The sequence below is a fragment of the Cetorhinus maximus genome, unplaced genomic scaffold (genome assembly GCF_964194155.1).
Source record: "Cetorhinus maximus unplaced genomic scaffold, sCetMax3.hap1.1 HAP1_SCAFFOLD_174, whole genome shotgun sequence".
NCBI classification, from domain to species: Eukaryota; Metazoa; Chordata; class Chondrichthyes; order Lamniformes; family Cetorhinidae; genus Cetorhinus; species Cetorhinus maximus.
In genome coordinates, this window is record NW_027596157.1 from 274,903 (window position 1) to 289,352 (window position 14,450).

At 46.6% G+C, this 14,450-nt stretch overlaps 1 protein-coding gene and 2 non-coding genes across 3 annotated transcripts in view; 2 read left to right on the plus strand and 1 right to left on the minus strand.

The window, feature by feature from the left end:
* Nucleotides 1–14,450, plus strand: part of LOC144672966 (uncharacterized) — a 572,457-nt gene that overhangs the window by 80,912 nt on the left and 477,095 nt on the right. The window lies entirely within an intron of this gene.
* On the minus strand, nucleotides 1,146–1,227 carry trnal-uag (transfer RNA leucine (anticodon UAG)). The gene has a single exon. It is a non-coding gene; the product is annotated as a tRNA-Leu (tRNA).
* trnas-gcu (transfer RNA serine (anticodon GCU)) lies at nucleotides 10,968–11,049 on the plus strand. The gene has a single exon. It is a non-coding gene; the product is annotated as a tRNA-Ser (tRNA).

Below are 14,450 nucleotides of genomic sequence, written 5' to 3' on the forward strand. Positions count from 1 at the left end.
CCACGGAGGAAATCATTTTCCTGTGGATACATACAAAACCTTTGCATAATTCCAAACATTAAGTATATTCACCCCTCATTTTTGTAAATTTAAAGGAATACAAATCGAGTTACAAAACTTGTTTTCATAATTTAATTAGCTGAGTTGCTTTTGCAGAGAGCAGGCAGTGACACAGCAGGCCAGACTGCTCCCTCTGTGCTGTAATCATCCCATGATTCTATGAGATCAGAGAAGAAATGGTATAACATGGGTCTTGGAATTATATTGCACAAGGTAGAGAGCAGTTATCAAGGGCCTTGGCGTTAAGTTCTGCACTTTGACCTGACATATCTCCACACTACACATCACTCTTGAGTGGTAGTACATTTAAATGACACTTTAGGATTTAGGGAACAATAACAAATTTGTGTTAAAACTTCTAAAAACTTTATTTTCGTTTTATATTCACTTATCTGGTCTACTATACCTTGAATATAAAGCTAAAGTCCATATTAAATGGTGAGGGGAATCAACAGGTGTTATTGCAGAGCGGCTCTGAAGAAGGGTCACACAGACTGGAAATGTTAACTTTGTTTCTCTCTCCACAGATGCTGTCAGACCTGCTGAGTTTTCCCAGCGTTTTCTGGTTTTGAATCCAGGCCTGGGTGCCTGTTGCTCAAGAATGTCACTGAGTGGCTGAAAGCGCTCTTGCAGGGAGATAGGGGGTGGTGTGGAGGGGCAGTGTGGTGGGGGTGAAGAGCTCGCGGCTGTGGTTCATATCAGCACCAACAGCCAATCATTGAAATAGGATTTTTAGGGGACTGGGGCAGAAACTTGCAAAGGGGCACAAAACTGTGAACTATGAGAAGGATCGTGATAGTGATAAGTGCTCACTTTCCACAGATATCATTTGATAATCATCGGAATCGACATCCTGGCCCTTCCCAAGCACAGTGAGGTCATTGCCTTTACTCGGGCAGAAACCAGGCAAATCAGCCGAGCACAGATTAGGATGTTGCAAGATGTAGCTGATTAGCAGTTTAGACAGCGTTTCGGCTAATTAATTTTAGATGCAGTAAGAGCTAAAAATGATGCAATAGCAGATAACATGTGGCTATTAAAACCGACCCGGGGAGCAGAACTTACAACTGCAGAAAATAGCCTCTTGGCAGCGGTGGGATTCGAACCCACGCCTCCGAGGAGACTGGAGCCTAAATCCAGCGCCTTAGACCGCTCGGCCACGCTACCAATATAAAACTTATAGAGCATTTTATATTCATTGTATTGAGATACTGTCCTGAAAAACATTATTTCAGGTTGTAATTGATCGAAATATACTTGTCCGAATATGAATTTTTGCTTCAGTGAGAGGATCAAGGGCCATTTATTACTGGTTTAAAATGAGCTGCTCTATTTCACTGATTTAATTACTGAATTCATTGCGGGACATGTTTGTAAATCCAATAATATTAAGGGTAAGTGAATCAAAGAACGGCTGCACCATTTGGTCTATCGTAACTGTACCGGCTCTCTGCAATTGCAATTCACCTAGTCCCACTCGCCAAAGTTTTCTCCAATGCCCTGTAAATATTTTGCTTCACTGAATGATCCAATTTCCTCGGACTGAATGTGTCGCCACCACATTCCCAAGCAGCCCATTCGAGACCCGCACACTGTGTAAAAAATGGTGGCTCTTCCGTCATTCATCTTAAATCGGTGCTCTCTGCTTCTCTCCCAGCAATGCAAACAGTTTCTCACCAACATATCGACAAGATTTTCTGTCTTTATTTGAGATCTCCAACATCCGCAGTATTTTGCTATTGTATTAGCTTCACCCTGTCCACTCTGACTAGGCCCTCATAATTTTAAACGCCTTTCAAGTCTAATCCAGATGCTGCCCCCCCAGGGAGAATAGCCAGAGCTCCTCAAATCTTTTCTTTTTCATTCATTCATGGGATGCAAGTGTCACTGGCTGGGCCCAGCATTCATTGCCCATCCCTGATTGCCCCTTGAGAAGGTGGTGGTGAGCTGCCTTCTTGAACCGCTGCAGTCCCTGTGGTGTAGGTGCACCCACAGTGCTGTTAGGGAGGAAGTTCCAGGATTTTGACCCAGCGACAGTGAAGGAACGGCCGATATATTTCCAAGTCACGATGGTGAGTGACTTGGAGGGGAACTTCCAGGTGGTGGTGTTCCCATGTGTCTGCTGCCCTTGTCCTTCTAGATGGTAGAGGTCGTGGGTTTGGAAGGTGCTGTCTTAGGAGCCTTGGTGAATTCCTGCAGTGCATCTTGTAGATGGTACACACACTGCTGCTACTGTGCGTTGGTAGTGGAGGGAGTGAATGTTTAAGGTGGTGGAAGGGTCCCAGTTAAGTGGGTTGCTTTGCTCTGGATGATGTCAAGCTTCTTGAGTGTTGTTGGAGTTGCACTCATCCAGGCAAGTGGGGAGTATTCCATCACACTCCTGACTTGTGCCTTGTAGATGGTGGACAGGCTTTGGGGAGTCAGGAGGTGAGTTACTCCCTGCAGAATTCCTAGCCTCTGACCTGCTCTTGTAGCCACAGTATTTATATGGCTAGTCCAGTTCAGTTTCTGGTCAATTGTAACCCCCAGGATGTTGATAGTGGGGGATTCAGTGATGGTAATGCCATTGAATGTCAAGGGGTTATGGTTAGGTTCTCTCTTGTTGGAGATGGTCATTGCCTGACACTTGTGTGGTATGAATGTTACTTGCCGATTGTCAGCCCAAGCCTGGATATTGTCCAGGTCTTGCTGCATTTGGACATGGACTGCTTCAGTATCTGAGGAGTTGTGAATGGTGTGGAACATTGTGCAATCATCAGCGAACATCCCCACTTCTGACCTTATGATGGAAGGAAGGTCATTGATGAAGCAGCTGAAGATGGTTGGGCCGAGGACACTACCCTGAGGAACTCCTGCAGTGATGTCCTGGAGCTGAGATGACTGACCTCCAACAACCACAACCATCTTCCTTTGTGCTCAGTATGACTTAAACCAGTGGAGAGCTTTCCCCCTGATTCCTATTGACTCCAGTTTTGCTAGGCCTCCTTAATGCCACACTCAGTCAAATGCGGCCTTGATGTCAAAGGCAGTCACTATCACCTCACCTCGGGAGTTCAGCTTTTTCATCCATGTTTGGGCCAAGGCTGTAATATGGCCAGGAGCTTATTGACCCTGGAGGAACCCAAACTGAGTGTCAGTGAGCCGGTTATTGCTGCTTGATAGCTCTGTTGATCCATCACTTAGCTGATGATCGAGAGTAGACTGATGATTTGATAATTGGCTGGGCTGTTCTAGCTGGACTGGAACAGCTTGGCTAGGGGCACGGCAAGTTCTTGGGCATAAGTCTTCAGTACTATTGCTGGAATATTGTCAGGGCCCAGAGCCTTTGCAGTATCCAGTGCCTTCAGCCATTTCTTGATATCATGTAGTGAATTGAATTGGCTGATGACTGGCATCTGTGATGCTGGGGTCCTCCGGAGGAGGCCGAGGTGGATCACCCACTTGGCACTTCTGGCTGAAGATGGCTGCAAATGCTTCAGCTTTATCCTTTGCACTGATGTGCTGGGCTCCTCCATCATTGAGGATGGGGATATCTCTGGAGCCTCCTCCTCCAGTGAGTTGTTTAATTGCACACCACCATTCACAACTGGATGTGACAGGAATGCAGAGCTTAGATCTGATCCATTAGTTGTGGGCTCATTTAGCTCTGTCTATCACTTGATGCTTCTGCTGTTTGGCACGCAAGTAGTCCTTTGTTGTAACTTCACCAGGTTGACACTTCATTTTTAGGTATACCTGGTGTTGCTCCTGGCATGCCCTCCTGCACTCTTCATTGAACCAGGGTTCATCCCTGGCTTGATGGTAATGGTAGATTGGGGGATATGCCAGGCCATGAGGTTACAGATTGTGTTTGAGTACAATTCTGCTGCTGCTGATGGCCCACAGCACCTCATGGATGCTCAGTCTTGAGTTTCTAGATCTGTTTGAAATCTATCCCATTTAGCATGGTGTTAGTGCCACACAACACGATGGAGGGTATCCTCAATGTGAAGACGGGACTTTGTCTCCACAATGACTGTTCAGTGGTCACTCCTACCGATACTGTCATGGGTAGATGCATCTGCGACAAGTAGATTGGTGAGGATGAGGTCAAGTAGATTTTTCCCTCTTGTTAGCTTCATCACCACCTGCCGCAGACCCAGTCTAGCAGGTATGTCCTTTAGGATTTGGCCCCCTCAGTCAGTAGTGGTGCTACCGAGCCACTCTTGGTGATGGACATTGAAGTCCCCCACCCAGAGTACGTTCTGTGCCCTTGCCACCCTCATTGTTTCCTCCAAGTGATGTTCAACATGGAGACTGATTCATCAGCTGAGGGAGGGCAGTATGTGGAAATCAGCAGGAGGTTTCCTTGCCCATGTTTGACCTGATGCCATGAGACTTCATGGGGTCCAGAGTCGACGCTGAGGACTCCCTCCTGACTGTATACCACTGTGTCACCACCTCTAGGATGTCCTCCCAGGGCTGGTGATGGTGGTGTCTGAGACATTATCTGTAAGATATGATTCTGTGAGGATGACTATGTCAGGCTGTTGCTTGACTAGTCTGTGAGACAGCTCTCCCAATTTTGGCACAACCCCCAGACCAGTGCCCAAGTCGATGCCGGGTGGTCCATCCAGTTTCATCCCTTTTTATAGACTTTGTAGCGGTTCGATACAACTGAATGGCTTGCTCGGCTATTTCAGAGGGCAGTTAAAAGTCGGCAACATTGCTGTGGGTCTGGAGTCATATGGCCAGAGCCATGAAGGCCAGAGCCGGTAATGATGGAAGATTTCCTTCCCTAAAAGGGCATTACTGAACCAGGTGAGCAATTGTTTCATGGTTGCCATTAGTCTAGTTTTTAATTCCAGATTTATTAATTGGATTGAAATTCCACCAGCTGCTAAGGTGGGACTTGAACCTGTGCCCCCAGAGCATTAGCCTGGGCCTCTGGGTTACTCATCCAGTGACAGAAATATGGAACATTGGAGTGAATGTCCACAGGTCCCTGCAGGTTGCAGGGCAGGTGGATAAGGTGGTTAAGAAGGTGTATGGAATCCTTTCCTTTATTAGCCAAGGCTTGGACTATAAGAGCAGGGAGGTTATGCTGAACTACATAAAACATAGTTAGGCCACAACTTGAATACTGTCTGCAGTTCTGGTCACATTACAGAAAGGATGTGATTGCACTCGAGAGGGTACAGGGGAGATTTACCAGGATGTTGCCAGGACTGGAAAATTACAGCTATGAGGAAAGATTGGAGAGGCTGGGGTTGTTCTCCTTGGGACAGAGGAGGCTGAGGGGAGATCTGATTGGAACAGAGGAGGCTGAGGGGAGATCTGATTGGAACAGAGGAGGCTGAGGGGAGATCTGATTGGAACAGAGGAGGCTGAGGGGAGATCTGATTGGAACAGAGGAGGCTGAGGGGAGATCTGATTGGAACAGAGGAGGCTGAGGGGAGATCTGATTGGAACAGAGGAGGCTGAGGGGAGATGTACAACATTGAGAGGGACCTGGATAGAGTGGGTGGCAAGGGCCTATTTACTTTAGCAGAGAGGTCAGTAACTAGGAGGCATAGATTTAAAGTGATTGCTAGAAAGATTAGAGGAGAGGTAAGGGTTTTTTTCCCTAGAGGGTGATAGGGATCTGAAACTCTGCCTGAAAGAGGCAGGAAACCTCAACTCATTTAAAGGATGTCTGGATGATCTCTTGAATTCTTGTAACCTGAAAGGCTATGGACCAAGTGTGGAAAATGGGATTAGGCTGGGGGACTCTTGGCTAGCACAGACACAGTGGGCAGAGTGGCCTCTTCTCCGCTGAAAATGTTTCTACATTTCACAAATTTTCTAAATATCAGAAAAGGAGGAATGTGCAGATCGGTGGGAGAGTAGCAGAATGTGGCTTGCTCCTTAGGAGAGCCTCATGGACATGATCTGCTGAATGCCCTCCTGTGCTGTGACGATTCCACTATCAACGGCAGGAGCGTGAGTGGCCCTGGATGAAAACAGGGCACAGAGAGAGGGAACAAAGAGCAGGAGTTTACCTGTCAGGCCGCGGAGCTGGAGCGCAGTGGGAGCAGCTGTACAAAGAGCAGGAGCGGAGTTTACCTGTGAGGGAGCGGAGTTTACCTATGAGGGAGCGGAGTTTACCTGTGAGGGAGAGGAGTGGCTGTATAAAGAGCAGGAGTGGAGTTTACCTGTGAGGGAGCGGAATTTACCTGTGAGGGAGCGGAGTTTACCTGTGAGGGAGCGGAGTTTACCTGTGAGGGAGTGGAGTTTACCTGTGAGGGAGCGGAGTTTACCTGTGAGGGAGAGGAGTGGCTGCATAAAGAGCAGGAGTGGAGTTTACCTGTGAGGGAGCAGAATTTACCTGTGAGGGAGCGGAGTTTACCTGTGAGGGAGCGGAGCGGCTGTATAAAGAGTGGAGCGGAGTTTACCTGTGAGGGAGCGGAGCGGCTGTATAAAGAGCAGGAGTGGAGTTTACCTGTGAGGGAGCGGAGCGGCTGTATAAAGAGTGGAGCGGAGTTTACCTGTGAGGGAGTGGAGTTTACCTGTGAGGGAGCGGAGCGGCTGTATAAAGAGTGGAGCAGGGTATACCTGTGAGGGAGCAGAGCGGAGTTTACCTGGGAGGGAGCCAGATATGGTATGGGAGCTCAGTCCCGTGTGTTGTACGGCCTGCAGTATGTGGGGATTCTTAGGCACTCATTGCAGTCTGGATGACCACATGTGCAGGAAGTGCCATCAGCTTGACCAGCCTGAGAAACGGGTTTCAGAGCTTGAGCATCAGCTGGAGACACAGCGGAGTATCTGCGAGGCTGAGGGTTACGTGGATAGCTGGTTTTTAGATGTGGTGACTCTGCAGCTTAAGGAAGTGCAGTCAGAGAGGGAATGGGTGACCAGCAGTTAGGAAAAGGGAGGCAGGCAGGTAGTCAGGAAAGCCCCAGAGTTCATCTCACTCAAGAACCGTTTCTCTGTGTTGGAAAATGGTGAGGGTGAAGGTTCTTCTGGAGAGTGCAGCCAGAGCCAAGTTCAGCTGCACAAGGGGAGGAGTAAGAGTGAAAGAGCAATAGCAGTAGGAGACTCAATAGTGAGGGGAATCGACAGGTGCTTCTGCAGCTTTAGACGTGACTCCGGGATGGTTTGTTATCTCCCTGGTGCCAGGGTCAAGGATGTCACAGAACGGCTGCAGGGCACTCTGAAGGGGGAGGGTGAACAGCCAGAGGTTGTGGTTCACATTGGTACCAATGACATAGGTAGAAAGAGGAATGAGGTCCTGCAAAAAGGATTTAGGGAGCTAGGTAGCAGATTAAAAACAGGACCTCAATGGTTGTAATCTCTGGATTACTCCCTGTGCCACATGCCAGTGAATATAGGAATAGGAGGATAGAGAGGATGAATGAGTGGCTGAAGAGATGGTCCACGAGGGGGAGCTTTAGTTCCCAGGACCACTGGGTCTGTTTCTGGTGAAGGTGGGACCTGTACAAGGCAGAGGTGTTGCACCTGAACCGGAATGGGACCAACATCCTTGCAGGGAGGTTTGCTAGTGCTGCTGGGGAGCGTTTAAACTAATTTAAACGATATCATATTCCCATATGTTAATCAATACCCTCAATTCATCTGCCTGACTTGTAACACTCTTTGTGTTAAAATAGACACAATCCAGCCTTGCATTATTCCCTTAAGCCTTAACAGGTCTATAATTTGGCAGGGGGGTGGGATACAGAGTGGAGGTACAGTAGGGGGTGATGCGCAGCCAAATATAGAAGAGAAACTAAGTCAGTCTGGAAGGCTGAGCAAATATAGACCTGTTTAGGCACAAATGAATAATGCAAGGCTGGATTGTGTCTATTTTAACACAAGGAGTCTTACAAGTAAGGCAGATGAATTGAGGGTGTTGATTAACACATGGGAATATGATATTGTTGCTATCATAGAGTCATGGTTGAGGAAAGGGCAAGACTGGCAGCTCAATATTCAAGGGTATAGAATCTTCAGGTGCGACAGGGTGAGGGTGTAAAAGAAGAGGTAGCATTGCACTATTGGTCAAAGAGTCAATTACTGCAGTAAGGAGGGATGGTATCTTAGAAGGTTCCTCAAATGAGGCCATATGGTTGTACTTAAAAATGAAAAAGGGGCAATCACTTTGCTGGGTGTATACTATAGACCCCCAAACAGTCAAGGGGATATAGAGCAGCAGATATGTAGGCAAATCTCAGAGAAATGTAAAAATAATAGGATAATAATAGTAGGGGATTTCAACTTCCTCAATGTTAACTGGGATAGTCTTAGTGTGAACGGCTTTGAGGGGGCGGAATTCTTAAAGTGCATCCAGGAGAGATTTTTGAGCCAACACGTAGAAAGTCCTACAAGGGATGGGGCGATACTGGACCTAATCTTGGGGAATGAAGCTGGGCAAGTGGTAGAAGTGTCAGTGGGGGAGCATTTTGGGGAATGTGGCCATAGCTCTGTAAGGTTTAAGGCAGTTAAGGAAAAGGACAAAGATGGACCAGAAATAAAGACCCTGAATTGGGGGAAGGCCAATTTCAATATGATAAGACAGGATCTGGCCAAAGTGGACTGGGAGCAGCTACTTGTAGGAAAGTTTACATCAGACCAGTGGGAGTCATTCGAAAAGGAAATAGTGAGAGTTCAGGGCCAACATGTTCCCATAAAGGTGAAGAGCAGGACCAACAAGTCCTGGATGTCAAGGGATATAGAGCATTGGATAAGGGAAAAAAGGAGGCTTATGGCGGATACAGAGGGCTGAAAACAGCAGAAGCCCTAGAGGAGTCTAGCAAGTTTAGGGTAGTACTTTAAAAAGTAATTAGGAGAGTGAAGAGGGGGCATGAAAAAACGTTGGTGGGGAAGATAAAGGAAAATCCCAAGGCATCTTATAAATATATTAAGGGCAAGAGGATAACCAGGGAACGAATAGGGCCCATTAGGGATAAAAGTGGCAATCTGTGCGTGGAGCTAGAGGACGTAGGTGAGGTTTTAAATTATTTATTTTCATCTGTGTTCACTAAGGGAAGGATGATGTAGGTGTAGAAATCAGGGAGGGGGACTGTGAAATTCTTGAACAAGTTAGCATTGAAAGGGAGGAGGTATTAATGGTTTTAGCCGGCTTAAAAGTGAATAAATCCCCAGGCCCAGATGAGATGCATCCCAGGCTGCAATGTGAGGCAAGGGAGGAGATTTCAGGGGCTCTGACACTAATTTAAATCCTCCCTGGCCACAGGAGAGGTGCCAGAGGACTGGAGGACAGTGAATATGGTACCATTATTCAAGAAGGGTAGTAGGGATAAACCAGGTAATTACAGGCCCGTGAATCTAACATCAGTGGTAGGGAAACTATTGGAAAAAATTCTGAGGGACAGGATTAATCTCCACTTGGAGAGGCAGGGATTAATCAGAGATAGTCAGCATGGCTTTGTCACAGGGAGATCATGTGTAACAAATTTGACTGAATTTTTCGAGGAGGTGACTAGTTGTGTAGATGAGGGTAGTGCAGTTGATGTAGTCGACATCAGCTTCAGTAAGGCTTTTGACAAGGTCCTACATGGGAGAATGGTCAAGAAGGTAAGAGCTCATGGGACCCAGGGCAATTTGGCAAATTGGATCCAAAATTGGCTTAGTGGTAGGAGGCAGAGGGTGATGGTCAAAGGTTTTTGTGATTGGGAGCCTGTGACGAGTGGTGTACCACAGGAATCGGTGCTGGGACCCTTGCTGTTTGTAGTGCGCACTAATGATTTAGACGTAAATATAGGAGGTATAATCAGTAAGTTCGCAGCTGACACGAAAATTGTTGGTGTGGTAAATAGTGAGGAGGAAAGCCTTAGATTACAGGGCGATATAGATGGGTGATATGACGGGCAGAGCAGTGGCAAATGGAATTTAATCCTGAGAAGTGTGAGGTGATGCATTTTGGGAGGACTAATACGGCAAAGGAATACACAATGAATGGTAGGACCCTAGGAAGTACAGAGGATCAGAGGGAGCTTGGTGTACATGTCCATAGATCTTTGAAGGCAGCAGCACAGGTAGATAAGGTGGTTAAGAAGGCATAGGGGATACTTGACTTTATTAGCTGAGGCATAGAATATAAGAGCAGGGAGGTTATGTTGGAGCTGTTTAAAACGCTGGTTAGGCCAGAGCTGGAGTACTGTGTGCAGTTCTGGTCGCCACACTACAGGAAGGATGTGATTGCACTGGAGAGGGTGCAGAGGAGATTCACCAGGATGTTGTCAGAGCTGGAGTGTTTCAGCTATGAAGAGAGACTGGATAGGCTAGGGTTGTTTTCCTTAGAGCAGAGAAGGCTGAGGGTAGAGGTATACAAAATTACAAGGAGCATAGATAGGAAGAAACCTTTCCCCTAGCAGAGCTGTCAATAACCAGATTTAAGGTAAGGGGCAGGAGGTTTAGAGGGGATTTGAGGTAACATTTTTTCACGCAGAGGACTGTTAGAATCTGGAACTCACTGCCTGAGGGGGTGGTAGAGGCAGAAACCCTCACAACATTTAAGAAGTATTTAGATGAGCACTTGAAACGCCAGAGCACACAGGGCTCCGGGCCAAGTGCTGGAAAATGGGATTTGAATAGATAGGGGCTTGATGGCCGGCACGGACACGATGGGCTGAAGGGCCTGTTTCTATCCTGTAAAACTCTATGACTATAATTCACAACAGAAAACCTAAAGATACCGGCCGGTGTTTGTAAGACAATTTGAAAATTCAGTCATTTGAACAACATTTCAAGCTGTAAGGTTTAGTTGCCATTGGGATCGGTAACGCGTTGACGATATAACATCGAAGTTTAGAAATGTTTAATGACAAAAGAATATATTTCGAATTATTTCCAATATCCCTGCAATATGGCAGAGAACAGTGAAGAGATTTGTTACATATAGGTTTACTGTGTAGGCTATTACTGTGGACGAGGTGGCCGAGTGGTTAAGGCGATGGACTGCTAATCCATTGTGCTCTGCACGCGTGGGTTCGAATCCCATCCTCGTCGTCGCCTTTTGGGGCAAAACAATTGTCTTAAATTTACTGGCAAGCGGAGCGGCAATTCAATTAATTCTACATATGTAACTAAATATTAAAATTAATTCGATACCAAACAAAGTATAAACCAAAACAGAATTACGTGGAAAAACTCAGCAGGTCTGGCAGCATCGGCAGAGCTGTTGACGCTGAAGGGTCATGAGGACTCGAAACGTCAACTCTTTTCTTCTCCGCCGATGCTGCCAGACCTGCTGAGTTTTTCCGGGTAATTCTGTTTTTGTTTTGGATTTCCAGCATCTGCAGTAGTTTTTTTGTTTTGATCTCTAAAGTATAAACCACCACTATCAGTATGGTTGATTTTACAGATTAATGTTCGAGCAGCGACGAATTTAACGTGATACATTTTAAAATGAACATTCTTGAAAATATTTAACATTTATGAAAATCTCGAAGCAAGACGTGTTGTTATTCCCCCTACTTACCCCTACGGAGGGGTTGCACTGTCAGTGGGTAAAAGGGTAAGGTGCAGATGGGGACATTAGGTGATGGGCACGGATGGATCCTGGTCACTGAGTGAGACTTTTAAGGAATTGGCTGAACGCCAAGAGTCAGCTCCTCGTGTCAATTCATGACAATGCGCATCAGTTCAGAAAGGGAAGGGAGAAAGGGTCTAGTACAGGGGGACACGGAGGACCTAACTGAGAGAGGACGGATTTGAGACGAGGGGGAAGTTTCTCATAGAAAGAATGATCACTGTAGGAATGAAATTTCGATAGTTCAATGCGAAAATCTTGGAATGATTTCAGAAACAATTTGACACTGGAGGGTGGAGGTGGCTGTGAGGGGTATTTTCGGGTCATTTCTGATGGTTGATCGACAGGATAATTTTTCTCGGAATTTCTTGGAATTTAATTCAAAATTCCCTTCCTCTAGAACGATAGAATGATGCAGCAAGAGACCATTTGGCCCATCTTTTTAATGCCAGCTCTTTGAAAGAGCTATCCCATTAGCCCCACTTCCCATATTCTTTTCCACTGCCGTCTTTTTCTTTTCCTGTATTTATCCAATTCCATTCTGAAAGTTACTATTGAATCTGATTTCATCACCGTTCAAACAGTGCATTCTAGATCACAGCAAACCGCTGTGTAATAACTAAACCCTTCATCTATCTACCCTCTGTTCTTTTGCAAATGATCATAAACCTGTGCTCCCTGGTGATCCACTTGCCCGTCATGAAAATAGTTTCTCCCTGTTTACTCTGTGTAAATCCTCCAAGATTTTGTTCAGTTCTGTTTAAGCGCCCTTAGCCTTCTCTGCTCCAAGGAGAACAATCCCAAATTTTCCAGTCTCTCCACATTAACTGAAGTCTCTCATCACTGGGGCTGTTCCAAGAAATCTCCCTGCACATTCTCCAGGTCCTTGAGTGGCCCAGCATTAAATACAACATCCCAGCTGCAATTAGCAGAACGTTTTTGTCTCCTGTCTCTATGTATAGAGTCCGAGCACATTTACTAACACCCTGCCGCCATCAAATATTTGCACATTTACACCCTCAGACCTCTCTGTTCCTGTGCCCTCTCCTCTAGAGGGATATCAGTATGGGTGGGAGAGATTGGCTGGGTGCAATATAGAGGGATCAGGTGGAATTCCCTCCCTAACTGCTCTGTGGGTGTACCTACACCACACGGAAATCACCTCCTTCTCAAGGGCGATGAGGGGTGGGCAATAAATGCTGGCCTGGCCAGTGACACCCACATTCTGTAAAATAATTCAAAAATCAAAGATAGGTCGTGCGGTTCGGTTCAGAGAAAGAGAGAGATCAGCTGGGTGTCACTAGGGAGGGAGAAAGAGCGCATGACCCAAACAGAGGGGTTGATAAGTTGATCTTGGTGATCCACTCTGCACTCATTAACCGGCTGTGAGCATATGGAAGGATAGGCTGACTCACCCTATTCTACTCCCAACCGCAAATATTTGTCTAATGCCCTCCCATCTCTCCGTTTCTGCCACCCCCCTTTAAATTACATCATTTCTTTTATGTTGCCTCTCCCCACCAACATTCATTTCTTCATATTTTCTACAATGTGTTTGTCTATTTCACCAATTGCTCCAAGTTCATCTGAATTCTGTAGCTGCCCTGCTCACGAATATATTTTGCAGCCTATTCCTTCCATTCGCCGCTTGTCTTCAGCCATTTCCGCCATAGCAGGGGCTCATTTCAAATTTAGCACCTTCTGCTCAGCTTTTGCTCACTCTTCCTTTCGCTGGACACTTCTTTATCTTTAAGAACCCGTGATGAATCTTTAGACACTTGCTGCTCGAGAGCAGATGGAGGCAGTTATTGTTAATTCGCTCAAGTGTCACTGTGAAGCAATATATGGCATTGATATAGGGGAAAAACTGTGTGAGAGTGTGGGTCTGTGTGAATCTGAGTGAGAGAGAGTGAGAGTGTGTGCGAATCTGAGTGTGAGAGTGTGTGCCTGTGTGAATCTGAGTGTGAGAGTGTGTGCCTGTGTGAATCTGAGTGTGAGAGTGTGTGCCTGTGTAAATCTGAGTGTGAGAGTGTGTGCCTGTGTGAATCTGAGTGAGAGTGTTTGCCTGTGTGAATCTGAGTGTGAGAGTGTGTGCCTGTGTGAATCTGAGTGAGAGTGTGTGCCTGTGTAAATCTGAGTGTGAGAGTGTGTGCCTGTGTGAATCTGAGTGTGAGAGTGTGTGCCTGTGTAAATCTGAGTGTGAGAGTGTGTGCCTGTGTGAATTTGAGTGAGAGTGTGTGCCTGTGTGAATCTGAGTGTGAGAGCGTGTGCCTGTGTAAATCTGAGTGTGAGAGTGTGTGCCTGTGTGAATCTGAGTGTGAGAGTGTGTGCCAGTGTGAATCTGAGTGTGAGAGCGTGTGCCTGTGTGAATCTGAGTGTGAGAGTGTGTGCCTGTGTGAATCTGAGTGTGAGAGCGCGTGCCTGTGTAAATCTGAGCGTGAGAGTGTGTGCCAGTGTAAATCTGAGTGTGAGAGTGTGTGCCTGTGTGAATCTGAGTGTGAGACTGTGTGCCTGTGTGAATCTGAGTGTGAGAGCGTGTGCCTGTGTAAATCTGAAAGTGAGAGTATGTGCCTGTGTGAATCTGAGTGTGAGAATGTGTGCCTGTGTGAATCTGAGTGTGAGAGTGTGTGCCTGTGTGAATCTGAGCGTGAGAGTGTGTGCCTGTGTAAATATGAGTGTGAGAGTGTGTGCCTGTGTAAATCTGAGTGTGAGAGTGTGTGCCTGAGTGAATCTGAGTGTGAGAGCGTGTGCCTGTGTAAATCTGAGTGTGAGAGTGTGTGCCTGTGTAAATCTGAGTGTGAGAGCGTGTGCCTGTGTAAATCTGAGTGTGAGAGGGTGTGCCTGTGTGAATCTGAGTGTGAGAGTGTGTGCCTGTGTG